The sequence below is a fragment of the Myodes glareolus genome, chromosome 5, assembly GCF_982192425.1.
Source record: "Myodes glareolus chromosome 5, mMyoGla1.1, whole genome shotgun sequence".
Lineage (NCBI taxonomy): Eukaryota > Metazoa > Chordata > Mammalia > Rodentia > Cricetidae > Myodes > Myodes glareolus.
In genome coordinates, this window is record NC_142030.1 from 95,665,114 (window position 1) to 95,675,774 (window position 10,661).

General features: G+C 43.9%; 1 non-coding gene across 1 annotated transcript; it reads left to right on the forward strand.

Annotated features, from left to right (window-relative positions):
• Positions 1-5,227: 5,227 nt before the first annotated feature.
• On the forward strand, positions 5,228-5,335 carry LOC125398381 (U6 spliceosomal RNA). The gene has a single exon (XR_007231369.3). It is a non-coding gene; the product is annotated as a U6 spliceosomal RNA (small nuclear RNA).
• The last annotated feature ends 5,326 nt before the right edge of the window (positions 5,336-10,661 follow it).

Consider the following 10,661-nt stretch of genomic DNA (forward strand, 5'->3'; position numbering starts at 1 on the left):
AGCTGTTGTTCAAGATGCACCTTGGCTTAAAATACACGTTATGGTGGAGGAGCAATACCCAAACTTCCTTTGAAGTTACAAAGGATTTACTACCTTAATGTCATTTTCAGATGAGGTGTGTGTGTGTGTATGTGTACATATGTAATCAAAAAGCTTTTGCCTTGCAGAATTAGGAACATAAGATCATTTGCGGGTAGTTGTCCTGTTTTACAGATGAGGGCAAAAAGCCTGAGATGTGAGAACACCCTTTGAGGGTCAGGCCTTGGCCACCTTCTGCTGCTAGTGGTCTGTCTGGCTTAAATTTCTACATCTGTGTTAAGATCAAGAGGAACTGCTGTTTCTCCTCTTACTTAGACATGGAAAAATGTGAGAACTGAGGTCTAGGTCACCAAAGGGAGGGGATTTACATCCACCTGTGTATGTTACAAGAAAAAGAAAGCAATACAAGCGGGGCAGTGGTGGTGCACTCCTTTAATCCCAGCACTCGGGAGGCAGAGGCAGGCGGATCTCTGTGAGTTCGAGGCCAGCCTGGTCTACAAGAGTGAGTTCCAGGACAGGCTCCAAAGCTATAGAGAAACCCTGTCTCAAAAAAAAAATGAAAAAGAAAAAGAACAAAGAAAAGAAAACAATACAAGAGCCAGGTGAGAAATACCGATTTGATGCAATTTTGTTTGATCAGCGTCATTGACTATCTTACCATCATCATCATTATTATTTTAATATTTACCTAAAAGCCATGAGTCAAAACTATGCTTGGTGGGGAGGCTAGGCTGTGGTTCAGTTGAGAGAGCACTTGTACAAACTGGTTGTGTTGGAGCAGGCCTGCAACTCCAGCAATGAAGAGATGGACACAGGAAGATCAAATCAAAATCCTTCTTGACTACACAATGAGCTTGAAGTCAACCTGGACTACAAGAGACAATGTTCAAAAAAAAATTGAGGTGAGATACTGAACTTTGAGTCTTCGAGGCACACTGAGTAAGAGGGGAAGCAACTGGTAGGAAGATTTCCAAGAACAGTGAGCTGTGTTAGTCAAGCAGGGATCTGTGGTCATAGTGCTTATGGGAAGCCCCATTATTTACAGCAATTCAAAGAGAGTGAGGCCAGCAGACACTGGGGCCCAATAGCATCATCAGGAAGCCCGTCATCTAATTTGATGGTGATAAACTCTGCTCACCAGAATAAAACAGTGGCCTGCACAGTCTTCCAGCTCTGCTCTGGACTTTGTAAAGAGATGTCACATTCCCCGAATATGAGAGGTCATTTTCAGGAGCGTGGACAACACACAGTGTCTACACCACTGAAGAAAATGTCTGTCCCTGTCCCAAGCATCCCTTAACTGCCTGAGAAAGGGGCAGCATCTCAGGCTCGCAGAGTTCTGATGACACTCCTGCTCATGTAGTACCTTCTCAGCTTTGTAGATCAGAGAGGAAATGGAGACCATCCCACCCCAGTGACCACTGCTCTCAGCAGACTGTACTCATGATTATCTTCTGAGCGCCTAACTGGGGGGTCTTGTCTATGGCCATAGCATCCTGAATGTGTTCGAACCTCATCAGAATATGAGTTCTTCTGAAATTGTAATTTCCTGAGATTTTCTCCTATTAATCAACTTTATTGTTATTTCACCAGTCATTAACACCTTTGCTAGAGAATACAGGAAACAAGGCCCCTAAGGCTACTATAAGGAAAATGTTGCATCTGCTCAATAGTATTAGAAAAAGTCTTTAGGGCTAGCGAAATGACTCAAGCATGCTGCCAAGCCTGACAACCCGAGTTCCATTCCCAGAACCCACATGATGGAAAGAGAGAGCTGACTCACCCAAGCTGACTTCTCCCCTCCACACGTGCACTGAGACATACTCATGCCCAAAACATACACACAAATAAATAACGTGATATTTTTTAAAGGATCTTTTAAAAGTGGCTTTAGGGACCATCATTCTGTTAAGATGCTACCATTGTCCAAATGTTTTGCAGGTGTGTGCCACCATTCAACACTCCGGCAAACACTGTCATCTCTAAGTTTACACTCAAGAACAGCTCAGTCGTGTCACAAAATAAGAAATAAAAATCTTGTGATGTTTAAGCAAGTTTATGATTTTGTATTAAGCTTCATTCATAGCTATATTGGGACACAGGAGACTTAAAATGTGACTTTGGCCATAAGAAAGAGAGAATATAGAGTTAGGAATATAGCTCAATGGCAGATTGCTTGCCTACAGGCAAGGTACTGGACTCTATCACACTGAACTGGACAAGACAGAGAAGGAAGAGGAAGAGGAGAATGGGAAGCCGTGGTAGCACATGCCTTTAAGCCCAGAACTTAGGAGTCAGAGACAGGCAGATCTCCGTGAGTTCAAGACCAGCCTGGTCTGAGTTCCAGGACAGCCAGAGTTGTTACACAGAGAAACTCCATCTTGAAAAATCAAAGAAAGAGAGGGGAGGGGCAGAAGGGAGAAAAGGGAAGGGGAAAGAAGAAAAGGAAAAGAAAGAAGAAAGAGGAGACGAGGGAAGAAAGAGAATGGAAAAGGGAATGAGGAAAAAGGAAAGAGAGAAGGGAGAAAAGAAAAACCAGTAGCTAACCCCTTCACATAGTAAGAGACATGGGTGAGCGGCATGGGATAGCCTTGCTGTGTGGTGGAGAGGCCAGGCTCTCACAGACTCCAGGTGCTGTCATCCTCAGAATGCCAACTTTTCCTTCTCACACCTGCTCACTATGGCATCGAGACGGCCACCCCAGTTCCAGCCAACTCTCTCACAAGTGGTTTCAAGGCAGAGGGCAGATGGCAGGAAACAGGCTTTCTTCCATGTCTTCACATTATTTATAAAAACAGCCCTTCTGAGAAAGCCTTGCTTGTGACCCTTAGGTCACAGAAGTCAGGTCTCATCTCAAGGGAGATTAAGTCATAGGTGTCTTTACAGCAGCCAGGCTATTCCGAAAAGGAGGCGGGAAAGACTTTGAAATGACTCAAGGGAGAGCCGAGCAGTAATATCTGACACCAGAAGAGACTGCTTTGTTTGACACACACACACGTACACACGTACAGAGAGAGAGGGAGAGAGGTGAGAGAGAGAGAGAGAGAGAGAGAGAGAGAGAGAGAGAGAGAGAGGAATTGAGGCTAACAGAAGTTCAGAATTGTACATTTAGCATTTGTTTCTAGACTCATAGCTGTTGGTGACATGGCTAAGGCTGAAAGCTGGGTCAGCCTGATCCTGCCCTTTTGCATGCATATTAGAGCACACTGAGTTGCTAGGAAGCCGAATAGGGGCAGGTAACAATGGGGCTTTCTGCCTTAGACAGATGAAATAATATGAAGGGTGGATGTTGGTTTCTCTTGAATAATATAGACATTACCACTTCTCTTTCTTGCTTTCTTTCTTGTTTTTGGTGTGTGTGTGTGTGTGTGTGTGTGTGTGTGTGTGTGTGTGTGTGTGTGTCCAGGGAGTGGAGAGAGCCCTGAGTTACTGAAGTCCTGAGCGAATGTTTGTTGACAGGAGTCGACCACGTTAAAGACACCAGAACCTCAGACCCAAGGAGAAATGGCAGAACCTTTCGCCGGGACAAAGTTTAGAAACATGGCAAATCCTTCCTCAGAGGCCCCAATGTTACTGTTGACGGTGTTTGGAGAAAATGTCCACCATAGCTCTCCTGCGTGTTTAAGGCCTGAACACTACACCCCTACAGAGGTTACTCTGCTCAATGAAGATTTGCTAAACCTGTCTCCTCGATCCAGCTGTCTCCTTGTTAATAATTTGCAGATCGTAACCCCACCTCTTTGGCAAGCTGTGTGCAATAACCTGCCTTTCTGTTCAAATCTATATAATAAACAGCCTGCGCTCATGGGGAGTTATGACTTCTCCAGCAGAGTCCAGATGGCCTAATTTCAGCTTTTGTCTGGAATATGTTGGTATTTTCTGTACTCCCTTGCCACCCCAACCAGGTCCATCCCTGAAATCATGCTGGGTGTTGCCACGTGTGTTTGAGTTTGTATTTGCGGCAGGGTGAAACTGTTCATGGGAGTTGAGGGGGCTCGGTGTGGATATGGTCAGTAGAGCACCTAGTGCCATTTCTCGGGTGTTTTACCCCTTTTATTTGAGACAGGGTTTCTCTTTGGCCTGAACGGCAACAAGGAAGCTAGTCTAACTGACCCAAATACTTTCAGAAAGCTCTCCACCTGCCTCCACACAGTTCATAGTGTTGGAATTGTTGGAAGTGTTAGAAGGCACCCTACTGCCTGGCTTTTTATGTGGGTTCTGGGAAGCTGAACTCAAGTCCTTTTACATACAAGGCAAGCGCTTCACTGAGCCATCTCTTTAGCCAACACAACCACCTTTCTACTGGTGGTTAATTACTTTAACTATTGGCTAGGATTTGAATATACCATACAAACAGTTGTCTAGGTCATAGTTTCAATGTTGGGATACATATCAAGACTGGTTCAGCATATGATTCCCTACCTTTGTCCCACATATTGGGAGCAGGGGATCTGGAAAGAGTTGACATGCTTCAGAAAATTAAAATGTGTAGGCTATTTAAATTTTATAAAGTGTAAACTCCACTGTCAAGATCAGCAAAAAAATTCATTAATCATTAGTCTTGGGTTGTGTGTCACTGAGACCTTAACACGTGTTGTTGAATTGATTTAGTTGTAGTTCCTTCTTTATGATATCAGAGATGGTTTTTTTCTTTGGCTCTAAGAGCTGAAGAGATAGATGGCTCAGGGGTTAAAAACTAATCCTTCTCTTGCAGAGGTCCTATCTTCAATTCCCAGCACCCACATCAATGGTTCACAACCTTCGATTCCAGCTACAAGGATCGCATACCCTGTTCTGGCCTCTGCAGGAAACTGCACACATGAGCACAAGCGTGCATGTGTGCTCATGGAGAATTAAAGAAATGCATCTCTTTTAAACTAAAAAGCTTCTACATCTAGAGTGTTTTATATTTTTATTTTTCTGTTCTTGGGAGGAGAGAGTCTTGATTCTTTGTGGATAGTTATTAAAGACCCATCTTTTGAAAGAACAGAGAAAACAATGCCCTAAATGGTATTAAGAAAGCAACCGCTCTGGGCTGGAATCCAGGGCTAAATTATTTGATTCTCTTATGAAATAAAGAGATGAGGTGTTGATATCTCCTCAACAGATCCATCCCAGACCATGTACAGTGGGAGTCATATATCTTCGCATCTTCTATGAAGAAATGCCTTTTATAAAGAACAGTTAAGTGCTCGCTTCAGCAGCACATATACTAGGAATTAGAACAATACAGAGAAGATTAGCATGGCCCCAGTACAAGGATGACAAGCAAATTCATGGAGCATCCCACATTCTTCACAGAAAAACTGGAAGAGTCTACAACATCGCTCAGCCTGCTGTGGGCATCATTGTAAACAAGGAAGGGTAGTCAGACTCTATTTGGACCACCAGTGCCCAAATAATGACATGGAAACATTTTATTAATTATGAAAAGCTGGCCTTAGCATAGGCTTGTTCCCAACTAGCTCTTACAGCTTAAAGTAACCTGGCTCTATTAATCTATGTTCTGTTATATGGCTCTCCTTCATTCTGTATATCTAACTCCCTCTGTGTCTGCACACTTCAGATTCTTCCCAAGTTCCTCTCCCTGGAAATCCTTCCTATCCTCTCCTGCCTAGCTATTGGCCATTCAGCTCTTTATCAAACCAATCAGAAGGCATGGCACCTTAGGCAGAGACACATCTTCACAGCGTACAAAAAGATTATCCCACAACCAGAAAGTTAAGGGCAAGATTCCAACCAAGAGAATTAACGTACATATTGTGAACACACTGAACACTCTAAAAGTCAAGACATCTCCTTGAAATGGGTGGAAGAAAATGATCCTAAAAAGGTGGCCAAAGAGAAAGGCACCTGGGTTCAAGTTCCAGCCTGCTCTACCCAGAGAACTACATTTTGTCAGAACTAAACAGGAGGAAGCCGAGACACTGGAGTCTATTCCTATGAATTCATGGCTTAATGTGTGAAAAGAAATAAAAGACCCAGACAGCAAAGCATTCTTCTAAAAAGAAAAATAGAAAAATAAGCAATTGAGGACTGGGGATGCAGCTCAGTGGTAGAGTTCTTGCCTAGTTTGCTCAAGGCCCTGAGTTCAATCCCTGCTACTCGAATAAATAAGTAAAAGTACAAGTAAATAAACAAAAGCAAAAAGAGCAATTGATAACTTTGAAATCACATGACACTTCTGATAGATTGTGGTCTTTCATGAGTTTACTAGGAACCCTGTCACTGTTTCCAAACACAGAAACAGTGCTTTCATGGTTTCAAACAAGCGTCTAATTTTAGAATAAAGGCACTTCATAAATAGTCTTCATCTGTGACCCCTGTAGAGTAGTTCTTGGAAAGTCTTACGTCATCCTGTGCTCACAGGTACCTCGTGGCTGTGACAAGTCTTTGGTAGTTGGTGGGGAGTTGCCCAAGCTTTCTCCCCGAAGTCCTACCCTCCTGCCTTCCAGTGTCAGAATGGCTCCGCTGCAGCAGTTGAGACACTAAGTCCCTTCTTTAGACAGACTTGGGTCTCATCCCCATCTGCCACAGAGATCGTAGAGGAAAACCTATGAGAATGATGCGGACAAACTGACACCCCTCAGATCCCCTGCGATGAAGGGACTTGCTTTCCAGATGTGAGAACTGGAGCCAACAGATGGTTGCCAGCTGTCAGCGTTTTCACGGTCACCCTTGAGTAGAAAGAGCCGCTTTGCCAAGGTTGTGCCTTCTCAGCACAGTCTGCCTTTATTGACTGTTCAGAGCAGTAGGCTGTAAGCTGGTACAACTCGGTTTGGCATGGGAAACACAGGTATTCATATAGGCGATACTCTCCAGAGATTCCCATAGGGCTAGCCAAGGTTTTTGTTGGGCCTACGTGGCAATTCAACTTTTTCTCCTACCCAGTCCAGTTACCTGCCTCTTTTTCTAGCTGGTCTTTGTTTGACTGTAAGAGACTTAGCCTTATAGAACAGTTTCTGATATACAGAAAACTTGAGAAGATTTCTCAGTTAGTATATTCCCTGCATTCGGTCTCCCCCAACACTTTACTTTACTCCCCCAACACTTTGCTTTAGGATGATTGTTCATTGTGGTGGTATGTTTGCTCGTGTGCTTGCTTGCTTGCTTGCTTGGTTACACACTTGTTTGCTTGCTTGTTTTGAGACAGGGTCTACAGCCCAGACTGGCCTCTAGTTCCCTATGTAACCAAGGACGGCCTTGAATTTCTGACACTTCTGCCTTCACCTCCCCAGAGCCGGGGTTAGAGGAGTGAATCACCATGTGTGCTTTATGCTGTGCAGGAAGATCAGAGTCAGAGCTCCGTGCTCACTAGCCAAGCCCTCCACCAACTCAGCAGCATCCCTAGTCTTACCGCTACAGATTATGAACAGTACCAGCGCACTGCTGTCAACTAGTCTAGTTTTGATTAGATTTCCTCAGCACTCAGCTGCTTTGTTTCCTGTTTAAAGATTGCATCATGGCCGGCACATTGTTTTTAGGTATCATGTTTCTTTAGGCAATGGTCCTCCCACAGGATTTGATCCTTTGTAGCATCTTGCATCTAAAGATCCATCTTAGAATCTACTTCTAGAAGCAGACATGGTGGTGTTTGCCTGATATCCTAGCATTTGAGAGATCAGGATGAAAAGAAAGGTGTTCAGGGTCACCTTTATCTTCATAAAAGTTGGGGTCCAGCCTGGGTTTCATAAAACCCTGTGTTTGAAGAAATTAATTTAATTTTAAAAGAGGGGCTAGAGAACTTGTTGATCTTTCAGGGGACCAGAGTTTGGTGCCCAGTACTCACATATGATGGCTCACAAACACCTTTAATTCCAACGCCCTCTACTGGCCTGCAAAGGCACCCACACACATGTAGCATACACACACACACACACACACACAGTCACACATATACCTTAGCAGAAATGAATCTTTAAAAACTTACAAAAAGGAAAATAATATCTGTTTCTAGATCTAACCTCTAGACTGTGGCTTACCGTGTGATTGTTGGCTGCCTGCACAGCCCCTCTGCTACCTTCTTGCTAACAGCATCCCAGTGTCACTAATCACAATGTGTCTATGGTAAGAAACTAATTCCCATCTTGCTTTTTATTGACTGGCATCTGATCCAGACCTAACCAAGACATAAGGGAATGCCTTCCAGGGGCTTTCCCTCCAAATAACTCTTTCCTCTTGGTTAATAAATAAATAAAAATCACGATAACAGGGCTCTGCACATCACTGGGTATTGATATGCAGTTAATAGTTGCTGAGAGAGGAAGAGATATTTCCTTCAGTGGTGTAGACACAAGTGCCTATGCTCCTGGAAACAAACCTTCATACAGGCTCCTTGTCTTACTTAGGATTTCTATTGCTGTGATGAGATGCCATGACCACAGCAACTCTTATAAAGGAAAACATTTAACTGAGACTGGCTTACAGTCCGGAGGTTTAGTCCATTGTCATCATGGCAGAAAGCATGGCAGCATGCAGGCAGACATGGTGCTGAAGAAAGATCTGAGAGTTTTATGTCTGAATCTGCAGGTAAGAGGGCAAGAAACAGGAAGAGAGAATGAGCCACTGGGCCTGGTTTGAGCTTCTGAAACCTTAAAACCCATCCCCTGTGACACACTTCCTTCAACAAGGCCACACCTCCAATAATGACATTCCCTGTGAGCCTATGGCAGGTATTTTCATTCAAACTACCATACTACTGGATAAGCAATCTTAATGAAACCCAATGTGTCACTCACTCACACACACACAAACACACACACACACACGACAGTATGAAAGTAGGAGACCTTGTTGAGAAGAGGAAGAGGATCAGCAGGAGTGAGAAAAAAAAGAGGGGAATGGAGCAAATCTGAAACACATTATATACATGCATGAAAATGTCATAGTGAAATACATTATTCTGTATAATTATTATTAGTATACTAATATGCTAGCTTTAAAAAGTCCTAAAGTTATAAGAAGGATCCAAGAAGCTCTCCCCCTATCTGCCTTAAGCCATGCTGAGTGATGCCTCAAACATAATGGCTTTGGCAATACAGCAGACTGCAAGAGATGAGGGCTTCAGATCCTCCTGCCGTCACCAAGCTACAGAACCAACACTGTAGATGGAATTCCTATTAAACTGATTTAAAAAAATAAAAGCCCTTATGTTTAGGATTCCACCTATTTCTTACTAGAGATAGTGTAGGAAAGTGTTTACAATAAGGAGCACAATGGCTAAAGGGAAGATAACCATCAAATTTGTGTGTATATGCAGTGTGTGTGTACACGTGTGTGTGTACACAAGTGTGTGTGTGTACAAGTGGGTGTGTGTGTGCAGAAGTGTATGCCCATGTATGCCCATCAAAGGCCCAAGAAGGCCCTTCGGTGTCCTCCTCTAGTGCCCTCCACCTTATCCCTTTGATACTGGGTGCCTCAACTCAAACTGGAGCTTGCTGTTTTTCAGCTAGGAAGGCAACCAACAGGCTCCAACAATCCCTCTGTAGCTATCTCCCTAACATTGGGGTTACAGGCAGACACAGCTAAACCCATTTTTGTTTGGTTTTGTTTTGCTTCGCTTTAGTTTGTTTTGTAAGATGGGGTTTCCCTGTGTAGCTCTGGCTGCCCTGGAACTCACTCTGTAGACCAGGCTCGCTTCAAACTCAGAGATCCCTCTGCCTCTGCCTCCCTGATTGCTGGGGTTAAAGGTGCACATCGCCATTCCAGCATTAAACCCAGCTTTTTACATGGGTAGTAGGAATCCAAACTCAGATCTTCATACTTTCATGGCAAGAACTCTTACCCACTGAATCATGCCCCTCATCCCAGAAAGTCATGAACTTTTAAGAACACGGGCCCTGCAGAGGCTGAATTGGAGAGTGGTTCTTGTCAAGGCATCCATAGACCCTTAGTGGCTGGTTCTTCACCTCTCTGCTCTGCTAGATGACTTTTCTCTACCTCATAGTTCCCACTCCCCATAAAGACTTAATCTTAAGTCTTGGTCCAAGTCTAAGTCTAAGACCCTGGGATAACTCGGCATCATCTCTCTCACTTACCAAACTAATCTGCTTCTAATACTTCTTGTACATATGTGTGTGCATGTGTGTGCATATCCATATGTGTGGATGCATGTATCTGTATTGGATACACACACACTTGTGTGAAGGCCCAAGGACAGCCTCAGATGTGGTCCCAGAGGTATCATCACCTAGTTTCTTCAGACAGGGATTCTCACTGGCCTAGAACTCATGGATGTGGCTGTGTTGGTGGACGGTGAGCCTCCTCTCTCCACCTCCCTAGAATGGGGAGTACAAGCTTGAATCAGCATGCCAGCTTTCAATAAACACACACACATTCATTTATCTATGTACTTTTATTTATTTGGGGTGGGTGTACATGCGTGTGCCACAGTGCAGGCATGGAGGTCAGAGAATAGCATGTAGGAGTTGGGTTCTCTCCTTTCACCAGGCAAATCCCAAGGATCACTTAGGTGTAAGGCTTGGTTGCAGCCACCTTACAGCCTGAGCATCACTGCCTCACTCCTAGCTTTTTTATTTTCTTTTCCAATATTTATTTATCTGTTTGTTTGTTGTGTATGAGTGCTTTGTTTTTATTCAGACCAGAAGAGGGAAACAGATCCC